At 38.0% G+C, this 17,393-nt stretch overlaps 1 long non-coding RNA gene across 5 annotated transcripts in view; it reads left to right on the plus strand.

Moving 5' to 3' along the window:
* The window catches only part of LOC128108277 (uncharacterized), a 79,601-nt gene that overhangs the window by 52,574 nt on the left and 9,634 nt on the right, over positions 1-17,393 (plus strand). For 2 of the 5 annotated variants that reach the window (XR_008217408.1, XR_008217407.1), the window contains 2 exons: positions 1,228-1,427; positions 2,708-15,303. This is a non-coding gene — a long non-coding RNA (uncharacterized LOC128108277). Of the gene's footprint in view, positions 1-1,227; positions 1,428-2,707; positions 15,304-17,393 lie in introns of those variants that run through there. The other 3 variants (XR_008217409.1, XR_008217410.1, XR_008217411.1) reach the window with 2 other exon arrangements.

Consider the following 17,393-nt stretch of genomic DNA (forward strand, 5'->3'; position numbering starts at 1 on the left):
CTCCATTTTGATTCTTTAAAACTTTTCTTAAGGTATGAATTTTATATCAAAATTTATAAGATTAATATATATATATTAAACTTTTGTCATGATATTAATGGTCATATTGAGTACTAACTAATTCTAGAAAAAAGGCTTCATCTAGCTGCCTTACATGATTTCAGGTTTGAGTCTCTATCACTTTTCTGCAGGGAATCATGATCACACCTAACAGCAAATTTGAAGTCTCCAAAAAGGTGATGTGGACCCACAATGATGATTCCATCAGAACAATGATAATACCATTAAGCTGACAAATACCACCCAAAGATAGACTTTGGACTACAAACTGCTGAGGACAATTTCAAGATGACTAGCTGAGATGATCCAGCCTCACAGACTACTCAAGCAAGGACTTGAACAAGCCCTACACTTTTGCGTTATGCAGAGACTGGACAAATGATATAGCTACCTTTCCCAGGACTTGACAATTAACCCAAAAATTTTCTTTTCAGGATTCCCTAAAGATGCCTTTGCCTGCAGGCAGCAGAAAGTAATTTTAAGAACACGATGACCACATTCCCAAGAGGTGGGGTGTGTGGTTTTTGGTCATTCAATGGGTTATGGATAACTGTCATTGTTTAGGATGGTTGGTTACAAGATGTTAATTGTTAATGGTCAGGAAAAAAGGTAAACAAAGGAAATTACATTCAGGGTTCTTATTTGAAAAAAAAAGATATAGAAATGATAAAATAAAGGGTAGATTATTGAATCTACTCAGAAAAGAAAAAAAAGAGAATATGGATATACTAAGATAAAAGGGTAGATTATTGAATCTACTTTTAGAAGGCAACTACTAGTTTTAAATATTTTGCATTGGATTGCATTTTTGCATATTGTATACAAATTTTGTATATTGATATGAATTTGAGATTTATTTTGTTAGAAAATACTGTACATATATTTCTAATCTTATTCAATGTATTGTACCTATACAGTTCATTTAATAGTGTAATGCAATTTTCTAGTCCTTAAAAGTTATTACCAACTATTTAGGATAATGAAGAAATGCAGGTTAGTAGTTAATCATTATAATTGAACTTGTAGTCATATTAGGTATATTTTCAAGGTCAAGCAGAGATATATTTTAGATAGACAGGTCATCTTCAAACACTTCAAAGATCTACAGAATATGATATTTAAGATGTTTTAATAACATAGATATTTTCTTTTTTTTATGACTATGAGACATGTCTGCTCCTGCAGCACCAATCCACTTCAGAGAAGATGATGGACATTGAAGAAACTCCATGTGGAGTTTACTATCACTGTGACAAAAGTTAGCCACTGGGCGAGAAAGTGCCCTTGCCTCGATTGCTGACAGTATGTTGTCCAAAATGGACAAGAAGGACACAAAAAAAGTGACTGCTGAACCTTGCCAAGATAAGGTAGGACAGCTCTTTAGAAAATCCTCCTTCACAGATGAGTCTGTTAGATATGCTAGGCCTGTAGGCCAAAGATAGATGCCCCAATGTTGCAGAGGAACCTTAGGTGACTGTCCAGGGAGCCAGCTGTTTCTGTCATTCCTCACATTTTTTGGAAGTTGCTTGTTTGCACTTCCTGCTTACTCAGTTAATATTATTTTCTTCTCAGGTCTCTGAGGGAGTTGATTAGATAGTTATAGTTATAGTTTTCCTTGTTAATCATTTCAGAAAATAACTCATTAAAGAGGTGTAAAGAGTATAAGTTTGAAAGACATCAAAAGATAGTTTTGGTAATGCAAATTAGGATAAAAGGTAAATTAGATATAATCCTTTGGATTCACAAAGACAGGTTAGATAATGGAATATTTTCTCTGAATTTGTCAAATGCAAATAGACTAGAAATTGTTGATGTATTTATTGCCTGTATATATTGTATATAGTTATTGTACTTATTGTATATAGTTTTTCTTATATTAGTTATAACTTTTTTTATTTTAGAGAAAAAGGGGAAATGTGGTAATATTTTATTTGTGCTCTAATAAATACAGCTTGCATGGAGATCAGAGGAAAAGCCAGCCACTATATTAAACATAGAGGTCAAGCAATAGTAGCATATGCCTTTAATCCTAGTATTTTGGAGGCAGAGATTCATCCAGATTTCTGTGAGTTCAAGGCCACACTGGGAACAGAGTCAGGCATGGTGGCACACACCTTTAATCCCAGTGCTAATCAACCATAGAGGTCTGGAGGGGATGTAGCTGGGCAGAGAGAGGAAGTAAGATGACAGAGCATAGAAGGTGTATGGGCATAAGTATACAGGAAGTAGCTCTCTCTTTGGCTGAGGATTCCCTAGATCAAGAGCCATCCCTGGTACATGAACCAGCTTTTTGGAACCCACTACCTATGGTGGGACACTTTGCATAGCCTTGATGTAGGCAGGGACGGGGCTTGGACCTGCCTCTACTGAATGTACCATGCTTTGCTGACTCCACAAGGGAGGCCTTACATTGTTGACAGAGGGAATGGGGGGGGGGGGTTGGGGAAGAAGAATAGAGGGGCAGGAGGAGGGAAGAGAGGGGGATCTGTAGTTGGTATACAAAATGAATAAAAAAATTCCTTCATTAAAAAAAAGGTGACTGCCCAGCAGGGGGTATGGTCTAATGACAATAAATGGAGGGCAATTTAGTAAGGCCTGTTTGTTCAGATTCTTCACTGTATTTATCTGTATTCATTGCTTCCTACAGGTATTAAGGGCCTGCTGGAACGAGCATCTTATGATCCTTTCTAAAAGAAGATCAAAGGATTGGGGTATGACCTGCTGCAGAGGAGGAGAGAGGAGAAATCAAAGAGCCCCCTGATTTTTCAAATGCCATGACTCCATGTTTAGGGTAGTAAAGCCTAGAACTTGTCCAATTTATGTTGCTTCCCTCCTGCTGAAGACCCAACCCTGTGCTTGAGATTTCAGAACTTTCTGTCTGTTCTAAGACTGAATTTCCTTTTGTTATCCATGTATTTTATTTTCAACTGATTTTCTTACCATCTTAGTCACTGTTCTACTGCTATGAAGAAATACCATGACCAAGGCAACTCTGAAAGCATTTAAATGGGGACTTACTTACAGTTTCAGAAGCTCAGTCAGTCCATAATCATCAAGGTAGGAAGCATGGTGGCATGCATGGTGCTAGAGCAATGGCTAAGAGCTTTACATTCTGATGCAAAGGCAGAGAGAGGGAGAGAGACTGGCCTGCCATAAGCTTTGGAAACCTCAAAGCCCACCCCCAGTGACATACTTCCTCCAAGAAGGTCACACCTACTCCAACAAGGCCACACCCCTAATCCTTCCAAGCAGTGCCACTTGCTGGTGACTAAGTATTCAAATATATGAAGCTATGGGGGCCTCATTCTCATTCCAGCCACCGACTACACTCACCCTCTCCACAGGTTTGGCCACCCCCAAGTCTTAAATAAACACTTCTGCTCCCCGTCCCCATCCTTTCCCTTTTCAGCTTCCACCACTGTCCCTTGTGCTAAATTAGTTTGATCAGAGGGAGCACGTTGCTCCCTCTGTAGCTCTCCAGTATTCAGGCTTCCTGTAGTCCCTTTGGAGGGCTTGGTTACCTTCAGATGCCAAGTCGAGTTGTCATGCTTTGCCTCTTATCTTCTTGGGTTGTTTGACACTATTGACATTGTCTTAAACTCTCTCTTCTGTTGGTTGACGTTTCCTGTTGCTTCCTTCTTGTCTGTCATCTCTGTACATTTCTGTGTTTATGATTCTTTCCACAGTGACACCCCAAGAAGTTTTTCACTTACTAATCTCTTTTCACTTTGTAAATTCTGTAAATGTCTAGCAATTTCATCATTTTTCATGATTTTGAGTGTTATTTAAACTAACAAACTCAGTGAATATTCCTCTCCTCTTTAGGTATTCAACTACCTACCTACAATATCCCTTTAGATGTCCTGTAATAACCTTATTTGTATCTTATCTGAATGAAGCACATCTCTACCCACCTCTCCTTGTGTTTCACATTTTTCTCTCCTGTGAATTCAGTGATGGTGGTGCATCTAAACACAGTCTGTCACTCCTCTGCTTAAACACTTTTTGGCACTTTACCACCTGAAGGTAGAACTTTCTGTTGGTGTGATGAAGGACCTGGCTCTTCCTTACCTATCTCTCTAGCCTCACCTCCACACTCACCCAACTTCATGGTTTAAGATTTAGAAAACCCAAACTATTTACACTCTTCCAAAATCTCTATTTTGTGATGGGCATCTTTGCCCATGCTATATCTGTCTGAAATACTAGTAAAAACTATTGGGAATATACTATCTGGCTCTCATTCATCTTTCAAAACTCATTCCAAACAACACCGTCTCTAGACTTTATCAACCAATAACTGCGGAAACAGGAGAAATCAATGCAATTCACCTCTGAGAGCAGAACTTGCCAGGGCTGAGCTTTCATGATTATCTGTGCTCCTTGGTGGATATTTTTGAAGTATACACCAAAGACTAGGTGCTCATGCACAAACCAGTGTTTCAACAACATCATTCCCTTCAAAATACTCTTATACTAAAATATTTGGGAACCTCACTGTTTCTGCATTTGGTTTTGATTTCATTGTATTTTCCACTTTGATGGTAATTAAATAGAATTACTAGGTACGAAGTAGTGTTACTGTTTTCTAGTTACTGGGTTAGATCAGTCAAGTAAGGAACCGTCTGTGGGTGCCCAACTGTGCCATGACTCAGGGGTCCTGGAGTGTGGTCCACTTTGTGGACATTTTACATGATGACTAAAGCACTGAAGGGCACCCAGTTTCTGTCAGGTGCTGTAACCTAAAATATTACATTTCTAGTACATTCTCCAGTTATTCTTGAGAATAAGAAGAAAGGAAGGAAGACTATGCTGGTCCAAGGCCAACAGAAAACTGTCCTGCACTATGCTAACAGTTTTCATGGGTGCATCTATAGCTGAATAATTTCCAAGGATTTGTGCAAGTGTGTAATACCACAAGCCACATTATGGTATATTCTCTCCAGGATGAATAATTTTATTAACCTCTTCTTTTTATTTTGTTAATTTAAGAATGAAACAAAGCCAGGCATTTTCCCTTGATCTGCCTAGTTACATACCCAAATACTTGTTTACCACAAGTAGTTCCTTTATAATAATAATAATAATAATAATAATAATAATAATTATGCATAATAATTATTATTAATTATTATTATGCATGCACGTGTGTATATGCATATGATATGTATGTGTAGGGCATCTGTGTACCACAGCGCACATGTGGATGTCAGAAAACAATTTTGTGGAGTCAGTTTTCTCCTTCCACATTTACACATATTCTGGGGATTGAATTCAGGTTATCAGGCTTGTGTAGCAAATGCCTCTACCCATCTTGCTGGCCCCAGTAGTTATTTAGTGATCATATTTAAATTACATGAGTTATTCTCATTCTCCAGCTGGCATTCCTCTTCTTAGTAACATCTTATTTATACTTAATGGTCACAATGTTTTCTGAATATTCATGAGGGATTATTAGAGACCTTTTATTTTGTCTTCATTTATTTTCTTCAGCATAAGTTCAGCCCTTCTTTGAAGGTCATTTATTGCTTGTATTTCTGGATCATTCTCTTTCATATTACTTGGTTCGTTCAATGCCAAGTGATATTTTTATATAAGTAGAAGAATGTAGCAATATCCTTTGCATGATGGTAAGTTGGCTAGGAGCTGACCATCACACAGGGAGGTCAGAAGGCAACAAAGCCAGTTTCTCCCACTTCAGAATTTTCCCCAGACAAGAGGCTCTTCTTTTTTTTGGAAATAAAAACTCTGGTTTTGGTTTTTGTTTGTTTGTTTTTTAACTTAGAAAATGAAGGCTTGGCTTCTGATGATTCTTTCTATATGAGGGTGGGCAGGGGAGAGAAGGAGGACCTGAGCTGAGCTGAAGAGACTTCAGTGCTCAAATCTCATGTGCATGCTGTCTGCGAAGCTCTCCTTCCCAGTCCCTCTTCTCCAACCCTGATGAATCAGAGCCAGCTTGTCTCGGGGGCCCGTCGGTTGAGCCAGAAGACCACTCTGCATCTCAGGCCCTGACCATCTATTTGCTTTAATGCCTCGACCATCATCCATCTGCCTTCCCTGTTCTAAAGTTGGTTGAAATTTCTCCCACTCATTAGTGCTCTGATACTGGCCTGGGTTTTTCCCCTTTGGCATTACTGTCCAAATAATTTGCTTTCCCAAAACACAAAGTGAGAACTCTGTGTTTTTAATTCATTTATATAAAAGTTTCCTAGAATGAAAGAACTAATACATTAAAATTCATGTGTGATTTAGACACTTCCTTTTGCTTTGACTCATTTTGATAAAAAGATAGTTCTAAATTTTATGTAGTTATCTCTCAGTCTTTCCTATATTTCTATTCTGTTACATTTTTGAAAAATTCTAGTTATTTTAGGTGTTTGCTATTGGATTATTACAGATTCATTTGTATTGTTTAGGATTTTTTCAGTGATATTGTCCATTAAATATATTTTGGTATCGGAGAATTCCCAAAAGAAAATTCTTTTTGGTAAAAGTCTTTTCTCTAAACAAGAACTTATGATATATTTTAACTTATGAAAATAAGGAAGTTTTCACTTGATTTCTTATTTCCCTAGCCCTGCATTTAAGGATATCTTTGGTTTATGGAAGATAAATTTAAAAGTTCTGATATATAATGTAAAATGAGTAATAAAATAGATCTGATACATCACTTCCTAAATAATTATATTAAAAACCAATTATTGTTGTTTTTATCCCCACTGGATGGACAAATCTTTTAAAATGTTAATCTGTTACACAGTATAGATTTTATCTTGGAAATATCTTGGTGTTTCATTTAGCTGTCTAATTTTATGCCCCAAATCTAATGTTTTAATTAATTTTGAATCATATGCTTATAGTTATACAAACTGATGTTATTATTATTTGGCTCAGAATTTCAGTAGCATATTATTTCAAGGGGTATTGGGAAAAATTATAATCTTTGGAGGTGTTATGATTTCTCACTATTTTGGAATTCTGAGCCATTAATTTTGTTTTGATTCTCTAATACTGTAGTTATTTTAGCCAAGTTGTCCCGACTTGATGCATATGGATAAATAGCATTATGTTAAGTATCTTAGCATAATTGTGAGTCTGTCAATATCTTTGTGGTGTTTTAATTTTTTCCCTTTTAACTATTTTGCTGTTTTGTCTCTGTTACTTGGCACTTAGTATCAGTTCCCATGTGAGGACTGGCCTGGGGTAGGCCGGAACAGGCTATGGAGCCATCCAGGCGGTTCTTAGGAAGACAGATTGTTTTTTTGTTTGTTTGTTTGTTTGTTTGTTTTTGGGTTTTTTTTGTTTTTTGTTTTTTGTTTTTTTTTGGTTTTTCAAGACAGGGTTTCTCTGTGTAGCTTTGCGCCTTTCCTGGAACTCACTTGATTGTGAGATGAAGACCTGGGAGATTATTTGATGAGGAGAGGCTGGAAGTGCCCCAAACCCTGTAGATGCCAAGGCTGTCATAAAAAGGGAGGTTAGTGCCAGGTAGTTAAAGACAAAAGACATAGGATTGATGAGAATGGGGCCAGAAGACTAAGTGGCCAGCATGGAAGCTGGTATGTATTTTGACCAGTCATGTGACTAGCCTTCAGCAATACCAAAAGAGAAACCACGGTGGGAATGACTTTGTCCTTGCTTGTCTGGGGTGATGTCACATAACTGAGGTAGCTTATATAAAAGTTGAGGGTTCCAAGGAAGAAATCTTTCTTACCGAATCTAATGAGAGCCAGGAAGTTCTGAAGCGGAAGAGCTCTTGCCTCCTGTGTGCAGTGCTTTCTCAAGGACCTTCTGAAGACCAAAGCTCATTTTTTAAAACCCCTGGTTTACATGCATCCCATGCTTTGTACACTTCACATGTATGCACAGGTTTTTGCAGCATTTTTCTTTAAAATAATATTCCACCACAGATCCCCACACTCCGGTGGATGGTCCCACACACATGCATGTAAGGGCAACACTAACTGGACTTAGTGGATTATAAAAACAAACAAACAACAACAACAAAACCTAGGAAGTTGCTTTTGACCAAGCAGGTCCCAGCAGTAGCATCCCTTATTGGTGAGCAGATGTCTCCAACCTTGTGTCTCCACCCAGCTTTGTGCTCAGCTACGAACTGCCTTTGTGTCCTGGTTTGCTGTAGCTTAACTAGTCAGTGCACAAGGAAAGCCAATAACCTCCACAAAACATGGTCAAGCTTAGCACATTTCATTTCTAATTCTATAGTTAATTTCAGAATCATTTTACTGCTTTGCTGACATGACAGCATTTGACTAATTTTTCTTTCAAAGAACTAGTAAACCTTAATTTCCTACAGAAGCATTGAATGGATTTCTGTCTCTTTCCACTGACTTTCAACTCATGTAATTTAAAAGCTAAATGTGAACTGTAAAACTCAATCAATTTGGTAGTATTCTTTTAATATCAATTTTTATATAATTAGCCCCCAAACTGTGTTCAATTACTAACAATTAATCCTATGCACTTACAGGACAACACTAATTTCACACTTAGCAGCATTTAAAAGGAAGGTGGTGTGGATCCCACAGAGGAAAAGTCCTCCCCTAAGGAGCTAAGCTTTGTTACACAGAGTAGACGATGAAAGTGTTTTCCATCACAATCCACTATAGGGGCCCATGTTTCCCTCAGCAAACACACAAGCAGAATCATACATTCTTTAGTTACAGCTTTCAGTGGGATGGCCAGCCTCTTAAAACAGATTCTGGATTTTATGTTTTCTTTTGACAGTCTTCTTGAGTTAGTATTTTTATCAATGCTGTATACTTAACTGTTCTACTGAGGCTGGCTGTGAGAAGCCAGACAATGGAACCATAACAGGACAAAGACTGAGAACGACAGTCAAAGGCAGAAAATTGTGCAAAACTCGTTACGAAAAAATTCCCCTTAGAAATCAGGAAAAGCTGGCTCGCAAGTACACTCAGTAGTTGAGAATGCTTGCTGCTCAAGCATATGGACCTGAATTCAGATGTCCAGCATACTCATAAAAAGATGCACACAACCATGCAGCTTTTTTTAAACTCTGGTGTTGTGGGGGGAGATGTACAGGGACAAGAGCATCCCTGGGGTGTGCTGACAGCCAGTCTAGCATTTAAGGTGAGTTCTGGGTTTGATGAGAGACCTTCTCAAGGGAATAAGGAGGAAGAATAATAGGGCAGGGTACCCAATAGCCTCCTCCAGCCTCCCCATCCATGTATGCATATGCCATGCATTAACTTCCAATATAAAATAAAAATTAAATACAAATTAAATCAAGAAATATTAAAATTAGGACAAATTTAGTGCATTTAAGATATAACAGTGTTATAGCACTTGCCTAATATTCACAAAGTGCTGGGTTCATGTGGTGATATATTGTGTACCCTAATAAACTTATCTGGGGATAAAGGACAGAGCCATCCACTAAAGTAGACATAGAGGCCAGACAGTGGTGGCACACACCCTTAATCCTATCACTTGAGTCAGAGACCTATCTGGATCTCTGTGAGTTCAAGACCACACTGGAAACAGAGCCAGGCAGTGGTGGCACACACCTTTAATGCCAGTACTGGGAAAGCACGCATGCTTTTAATCCCAGGAAGTGATGGTAGGGTGGAGAAAGATGTATAAGGTGTGAGGAAACAGGAGCTAAAGCAGTTCAGCTGAGATCCTTTTGGGTGAGGACTCAGAGGCTTTCAGTCTGAGGAAACAGGATCAGCTGAGGAGTTGGCAAGGTGAGGTGGGCTATGGCTTGCTCTGTTTCTCTGATCTTTCAGCTTTCACCCCACTCTTGGGGTTTTTATTAAAAGACCATCTAGGATTCGAACAACATCTGGCATCCAACTTGTGGGGCACGAATTCATGAAAAAGCCATTTACCTGGGGCTTAGGCCAGAGCTATATATGGCCGGAATCTCTACCCTGCCTGGGCTGGGAGTCCCTAATACACTGGCAGCAGACTCCCCAGGCTCAAGCTTCAAACACCCCAGAATTAGCTGTTTTCACACGTTCCCCAATGCAGAAAGCTGGCTTTTTGGCTTCTTTCCTCTCCTGGTGGGTTCTGGATTTCCTTGGGCTCCGTCCTCAGGCTGCTGCCACCATCATCTGAATCATCATTATCAGCAGATTTGGTGAGTCAATTAAGATTTCTTAAAGGGAGGAATTAGTTAAAAGAAAGCTTTTTCCCACATTAAAAAATGGGAAACATTTTTACAATAGAGTGAATTGGGTTTCTGTTTGATAATACAATTGATGGTCTAAAAATGTAACAGTTAAATGAGAGAATAATTAATGTGGATGGGATTTATGTAATGTCAATCATAAATATTATTTGTTTGATCATTTTTGTTTTATAATGAAAAAAGTTGGTTAATATGAGTGCCAAGATAAAAATTTTAGAAAAACTTGTTAAAACAGATCATAGAGAAATTCAGACCCAGACAGAGGAATTTAAATGTGAACCAATCTCATCATTGGCTACAGAGAAACAGCCTAAGGCTTTCAAACAGACAACCTTAATCTATCCAGTAACCTTACAAGAACTGCCAAATGCTCAAGGCTGTGTATAAATAACTGGACTCCTATGCAAATGTTAGATTTGAGGAGATTTAAAGATGCTATAGTGTCATATGGTATGCATTCCCCATTTGTGAAGCAGATGTTAAACTCATGGTCAATTTGCAATAGAATTATCCCTCAAGACTGGAGAGAGTTGGTTACAGATATTTTAGAAGCTGGTCCACAATTACAATGGAGGACCTGGTGGAAGGATGAGGCTAAGACCATTAAACGATGGAGCAGGGCTAAAGGTATGGAAATCCTCCAAGATCAACTTCTTGGAGAATAAGATTATGCTAATGTAGAAAGGCAATCTCCATATGATGACCACACCCTAGCTTTATGCCAGATGGCAGCCTTAAATGCTTGGGAAAGAATTAAAGAAGTAGGAAAGAAAATTGAGTCATTTATAAAAGTTATACATGGCCCAAAAGAAACCTTCACTGATTTCTTACAAAGGCTGTTTTCAGCAGTAAATAGAATGATGCCAAATTCAGAAGCTAAACAGATATAATTGAATCTCTGACTTTTGAAAATGCTAATGCACAATTCAAAATGTGTAATTAGGCCGTTAAAAGCAAGATCAACACTCTTGGAGAAATGGATCCGAGATACATTGAATCTCATGACCATGATGATACTTGGATAGTAGAGGTGATATCTAGAGGTTTGAAGAAAAATAGTAATATCAGATGTTTCAAATGTGGTAAACAAGGTCACCTAAAAAGGGACTGTAAACAGGGCATCCCTAGAAACAATGTTTATTCAAGGAACAATGGCAACAGAATGCTGCTCCCTTCTGGATTATGCAGAAGGTGTGGCAAAGGCAAATATTGGACTAATGAATGTAGATCAACAAGAAACAGACAAGGTAATCATTTTCCTTTGCCACCAGGAAACTTCCTGAGGGGCCTCTCACAGGCCCCCATTACAAATTATGTTCAGTCCTTTCCTGTCACCATGGAAGAAAATCCTTCACAGAGCAATTAAAGAACCTAATGCCTGTTGTAAAAAACTATACTGCTCTGAATGATAGAACAGCTAAGAGAAGAGAAAACAAAAAATTCAGAAGAAACCATAAATCAAAATTGATAAAGATAAGATTTGGAACTCCCCCCAATGTTATGGTTGGGGAAAGGTTTTGTTTTTGTCTTTCAGGGAAATAAAGGCATCCAGCTAAGGAATCTGAAAAACACTGGACAAATGAGACATCTGAAGAAAAAGGATGAATCATCCAGAAAAAAATGTCCCACAAAAAAGATTTTCTACAGTGAACCATGACCACGTCTAACAGTGACTTTGAAGTTTCCCAAAAGATGATGGGACCCCATAACAATGATTCCATCAGGATAATACCACTAAGCTGACAAATACCACCCAAAGATAGGCATTGGACTACAATTGCTCAGGACAATGGCTAGCTGAGATGATCCAGCTTCACAGACTACTCAAGCAAGGACTTGAGACAAGCCCTGCACTTTCCCATTAAGCAGAGACTATACAAATGATGCAGCAACTCTCCCAGGACTTGACAATTAAACCAAAAATTTTCTTTTCAGGATTCCCTAAAGATGCCTTTGCCCCCAGACAGCAGGAAGTAATTTTAAGAACATGAAGCCCACATTCCCAAGAGGTGGGGTGGGTGGTATTTGGTCATTCAATGGGTTATGGGTAATTATCGTTGTTTAGGGTGTTTAATTACAAAGGAAATTAGATTAAGTGTTCTTGTTTGAAAAAAGAAAGGAAGAAAGAAAGAAAAAGAAAGGAAGGAAGGAAGAAAGAAAGAATAAAAGAAAGAAAGAAAAAAGAGGCTATAGATAAGATGTAGATTATTGAATATACTCTGAAAAAAATAAAGATATAGAAATGATGAATAAAGGGTAGATTATTGAATCTACTCTGAAAAGGAAAAAAGAGGATATAGATATGATAAGATAAAAGGTAGATTATTGAATTTACTCTGAAAAAAAGAGAATACAACCATAATAAGATAAAAGTGTAGATTATTAAATCTACTTTTAAAATGCAACTACTAGTTTTAAATATTTTACATTGGATTTTTATATATTGTATATAAATTATGTATATTGATACAAATTTGAAATGAATTTTGTTAGAAAATAGTGTACTTATATTTCTAATCTTGTTCAAGGTATTGTACCTATATAGCTCATTTAACAATCTAATGCAAATTGCTAGTCCTTGAAAGTTATTATTACCAACTAATTAGAATATAAAAAATTACAAGTTAGTATTTAGTCATCTATTACAATCGAATTTGTAGGCATATTAGGTATGTTTTCAAGGTCAAACAGAAATATATTTTAGATAAACAGGTCATCTTCACACACTTCAGAGATCTACAGAATATGACATTTAAGATGTTTTAATAACAGATATTTTCTTTTTTTTATGACTATGAGATGTGTCTGCTCCTGGCAGCACCAATCCACTTCAGAGAAGCTGATGGGCACTGAAGAAACTCCATATGGAGTTTACTTTCATTGTGGCAAAAGCTAGCCACTGGGCAAGAAAGTGCCCTTGCCTGAACTGTAGGACACAAAAGAAAGGACTGCTGAACCTTGCCAAGACAAGATAGGAAGGCCCTTCAGAAAATTCTGCTTCACAGATGAGTCTGTCAGATATGCTAAGCCTGTAGGCTGAAGATGGATACCCCAATGTTACAGATAAATCTTGGGTGACCGTCCAGGCAGCCAGCTTTTTCTGTCATTTCTCACATTTTTTGAAAGTCGCTTATTTGCACTTCCTGCATGCTTAGGTAGTATTATTTCCTTATTGGGTCTCTGAGGGAGCTGAAGATTAGATAGTTATAGTTTTCTTTGTTAACAAATTCAGAAAAGAAACTCACTAAAGAGGTGTAAAGTGTATAAGTTTGAAAGACATCAAAAGATAGTTTTTGGTTGGTAATACAAGTTAGGACAGAAAGTGAATTAGGTACAACATTTTGGACTCACCAAAATAGAATAATTAATGGAGTTTTTTGTTTGAATTTGTCAAATGTTAATGGACTGGACATTGTTAATATAAATCTTGACAGTACTTATTGTATATACTTGTACTTATTGTATGTAGTTTTTCTTATATTAATTATAACCTTCTTTTATTCTTTTAGACACAAAAGGGGAAATTGATATATTATGTACCTCAATATATTGTGTACCCTAATAAACTTGCCTGAGGATCAGAGGACAGAGCCAACCACCAGATTAGACATAGAGGCAAGACAGTGGTGGCACACACCCTTAATCCTATCACTTGAGTCAGAGACCCATCTGGATTTCTGTGAGTTCAAGGCCACACTGGAAACAGAGCCAGGCAGTGGTGGCACACACCTTTAATTCCAGTACTAGGAAGCACATATGCCTTTAATCCCAGGAACTGATGGTAGGGCAGAGAAAGATATATAAGGCGTGAGGAAACAGGAACTGAAGCAGTTCATCTGAGAGGCTTTCAGTCTGAGGAAACAGGATCAGCTGAGGAGTTTGTGAGGTGAGGTAGGCCGTGGCTTGCTCTGTTTCTCTGATCTTTCAGCTTTCACCCCAGTATCTGGCTCCATTTTTTTGTTAAAAGACCATCTAAGATTCAAACAACAGGTTCATCATCCACCTTCCCCACAAGGACTGAACTAATACATTTAGTCCATATCTGATGCAAACATATAATAATGCTACATGGTTTTTCTAATGTAGACCAGGCTACCCTTGAACTCATAGAGATTTATCTGCCTGCCTCTACCTCCCACATGCTATGATTAAAGGCGTGTGCTATCACACCCAGGTATTTTACCTTTCTAATAGTAGCAATGTCCAAATGACAAATAAATTTTGTTATTTTTACTGATCAGTATGTACCTAAGTACTTTCTCCTGACATGTGGTGTGTGAAGATAACATCATCACATCTGAATCCTATAATGATAATTTTCACCTGAAATATTAAAAGGTATCCCAATAATTCAAGATCAAATACAATGAATAAGCACAGGTTTGAATTGTCATCTTGTGCCAAAAATGAAAGGCACACATATCGAACTGTGTGCCTGGTGCTCATGAAAAGATGCACATACTTTTGTGCACTTCGGTATTTCACAGCTTGGGCCCTTTAGGTGCTTCCTGTTAGTAACTGGTTGATGAGGACCTGTAGTCAAATTTAATATTTTGTAATTCATATTAAGATATGCAAATTGTGAGCATATTATACATTTTTTAAATTGTAGGAACAATTTATAGTACAAAGTGGTATTGCTCAAGGGCCCGAACAGTGACCTAGGAGCACAGAGTTCTGTATGTTAATTTTGATTGTCAGTGTGACCACATGTATAGCATCCTACTCTCCTTTTATTTTCCATTATCCCTTTCTAACATGAGTACAGCAACTTTCTTGAATAGTTGGAAATGAGTTCATGAATAACGGAGAGTGGCTAAAATCAACACACACACACACACACACCATTGTGAGACCGGTAAGAGTCCAAAAACTTTATCGACATTTTAGACATTGTCACACTTTACAGACATAATGATAAGATTAATTACCCACTGAGACGAGTATATGGAAGCCACCATGTCTAAATCTGGAAAGTTTATTAAAGTACGTATAACTTAAGAAATGGGATGTTTGTAACAGTTTTCAAAACTTCTATCAGAATTCATCATTAAATGAACTTTACCTTTTGTCCTATGTTTGTCCAATGCTGTATGTAAATTGTAATGTATTTGTAACACATCTTAAAGGACAATAACAAACCCTCTCTCTAAAGGCAGGCCTTTCCTCCTCCTCTCCCTAATGAGGCCTACAGTTTGATCATACACTTAAAGTTCACACCAGGACAACAAAAGTACAAAGGAATGCGTTCAACTTAAAAGTAGGACATTAAAAAAAACAGCACACACACTCAGTTTTTCAGTAATCTGTAGGGAAAGGATCTGTGTTTGAAGCTCACCTATCCTCTTCTCTGAGTACTCTGAGTGCCACAGAATACAGTGGTGCCACTGGCGAGTCAGTGATGGAATTTGAGCCTCTCTGCTTTTCTCTGTATTGCAGCATCCATCTTTATGGCTTAATAGTTCTGCAGCATTGAGTTTCAGCAGGGAAGCCATTCCCCACTTGTGTGAGTCCTAGTGTCTTCCTAAGCCTCCCTTGCTTTGTGAAGCCAATATTTAGAAAACCCTAGCAAACTAACACCTGCTAAACATAAATCACATGCAGAAATCTACAACTGGACAAGCTTGGAAAGAAAGAATAGATCAACTCCATGAAGAACCTCACAGTGAATTAAGAAAACCTTAAACTTAATCCTGTAACCTGACAAGCAGTCAGCCGCCTGACTTATGGAGAACTGTAGCATGGGAATTAGACTGAACGCCAGATGGCTTCTAGGACTCAAATTAAGAGAAAGGCAAACGGAAACAAAACTGATGTTGATGATAAACACAGGTAGGGAGCCTGACAAGGAAAATGTAGTAACAAAATAACACACAGGACTAACTAATATTTTATACCATATTCCCTTTCTTTTGTTTCTCCCAGCAAGCTTGACAGAAAGTAGTAATGTTTGACTAGTCACAGCCTAATACCAGATGCCAGTTTGAACAGGTGCAAAAACAAAGAACAGGATGCTACCATTTGGAACATCAGCTTTTCTCTTTATATATGCTCCATATGCTTGGTGGGAGCTCACCTACTACGTTTCTTATTGTTATTTCCTTGACTAGGAGAAGTTCTACTTGACAACAACATGGCATTTTCCCTTTGTAAACTGGAAAAAGTGAAATGACCAGTTAGTTTTTCTGGGACCTATTATAATTTCCACAGCCCACCATTATGAAATGCCAGAGGGCTGAGATCGCCCTGGAAGAAAGAGACTGTCCCCTGTATTATTACACAGTGGTGAAGCACTGCAGCGTTCTTCCACTGGAGAAAGAGAGTGGCAATTGGCATTGCCAATTATCAATGTTAAATGCATGATCAATTGAGCAGGGGCTCAACAAACAGGCAGCTTGTTCCACACAGTTGCTTGGTAAATTGGATGCAGGCAGACAGAGGAGCACAATCTCTCTCCTCTGTAGGTGGTCTCTGTTCATTAGGTTTCCAATTGATGTTGCTGCACAGTAATCCAAAAATGTGTGATGGGAACATCACTCTCATTTTTCATTAGCACTCCTTCACAAATGGACTAGAGGCAGGTACAAAACAAAGATTTTGCCAGGCTTACTTTTATCCTTTTGGAGACTATTGAGTATCCAACATCACTGCTGGGAACTTAGTTTCTCCTCATTTAGAGTCACTGTGGTGACTCATCACAGTTTGATATGATCAACTTCCTTAAGGATGCTGAGGAAATAGAGGGAGAGCGCTAATCTTCAAAAGAAAGTGATTTAGAAAAAAAAAATCAGCTTATATTTTATACTGAACAGTAACATGATCACACAAGTTATGTGGGAAAAGAAAAACAGAGATGAATCCTATTGTTTGGGGAATTTTATCAGAGATGTACCAAGTGTGAAGGGTTTTTTTTGAGACATCCTGGAGATGATCCTAACCGAATTCCTCATTTTCATTTCATAAACGATCGCACCTCTGGAAAGCAGGACCCGTGACTTATGCTGTCTTCTTTACAGACCGTGCTCAGACACAGTGTGCATATGGGTGCTGCTAAATATCAAGAGCTGCATAATTCAAATCCTTTGCATCCTTAAGCTTCTCTGTAAAAAGCTGTATAATTATACTACCTAGTGTACCCCCATGTGTGGCCTTTGGAGGA

This window comes from Peromyscus californicus, unplaced genomic scaffold (genome assembly GCF_007827085.1).
Source record: "Peromyscus californicus insignis strain IS unplaced genomic scaffold, ASM782708v3 Scaffold_13__1_contigs__length_99412109, whole genome shotgun sequence".
NCBI lineage: Eukaryota > Metazoa > Chordata > Mammalia > Rodentia > Cricetidae > Peromyscus > Peromyscus californicus.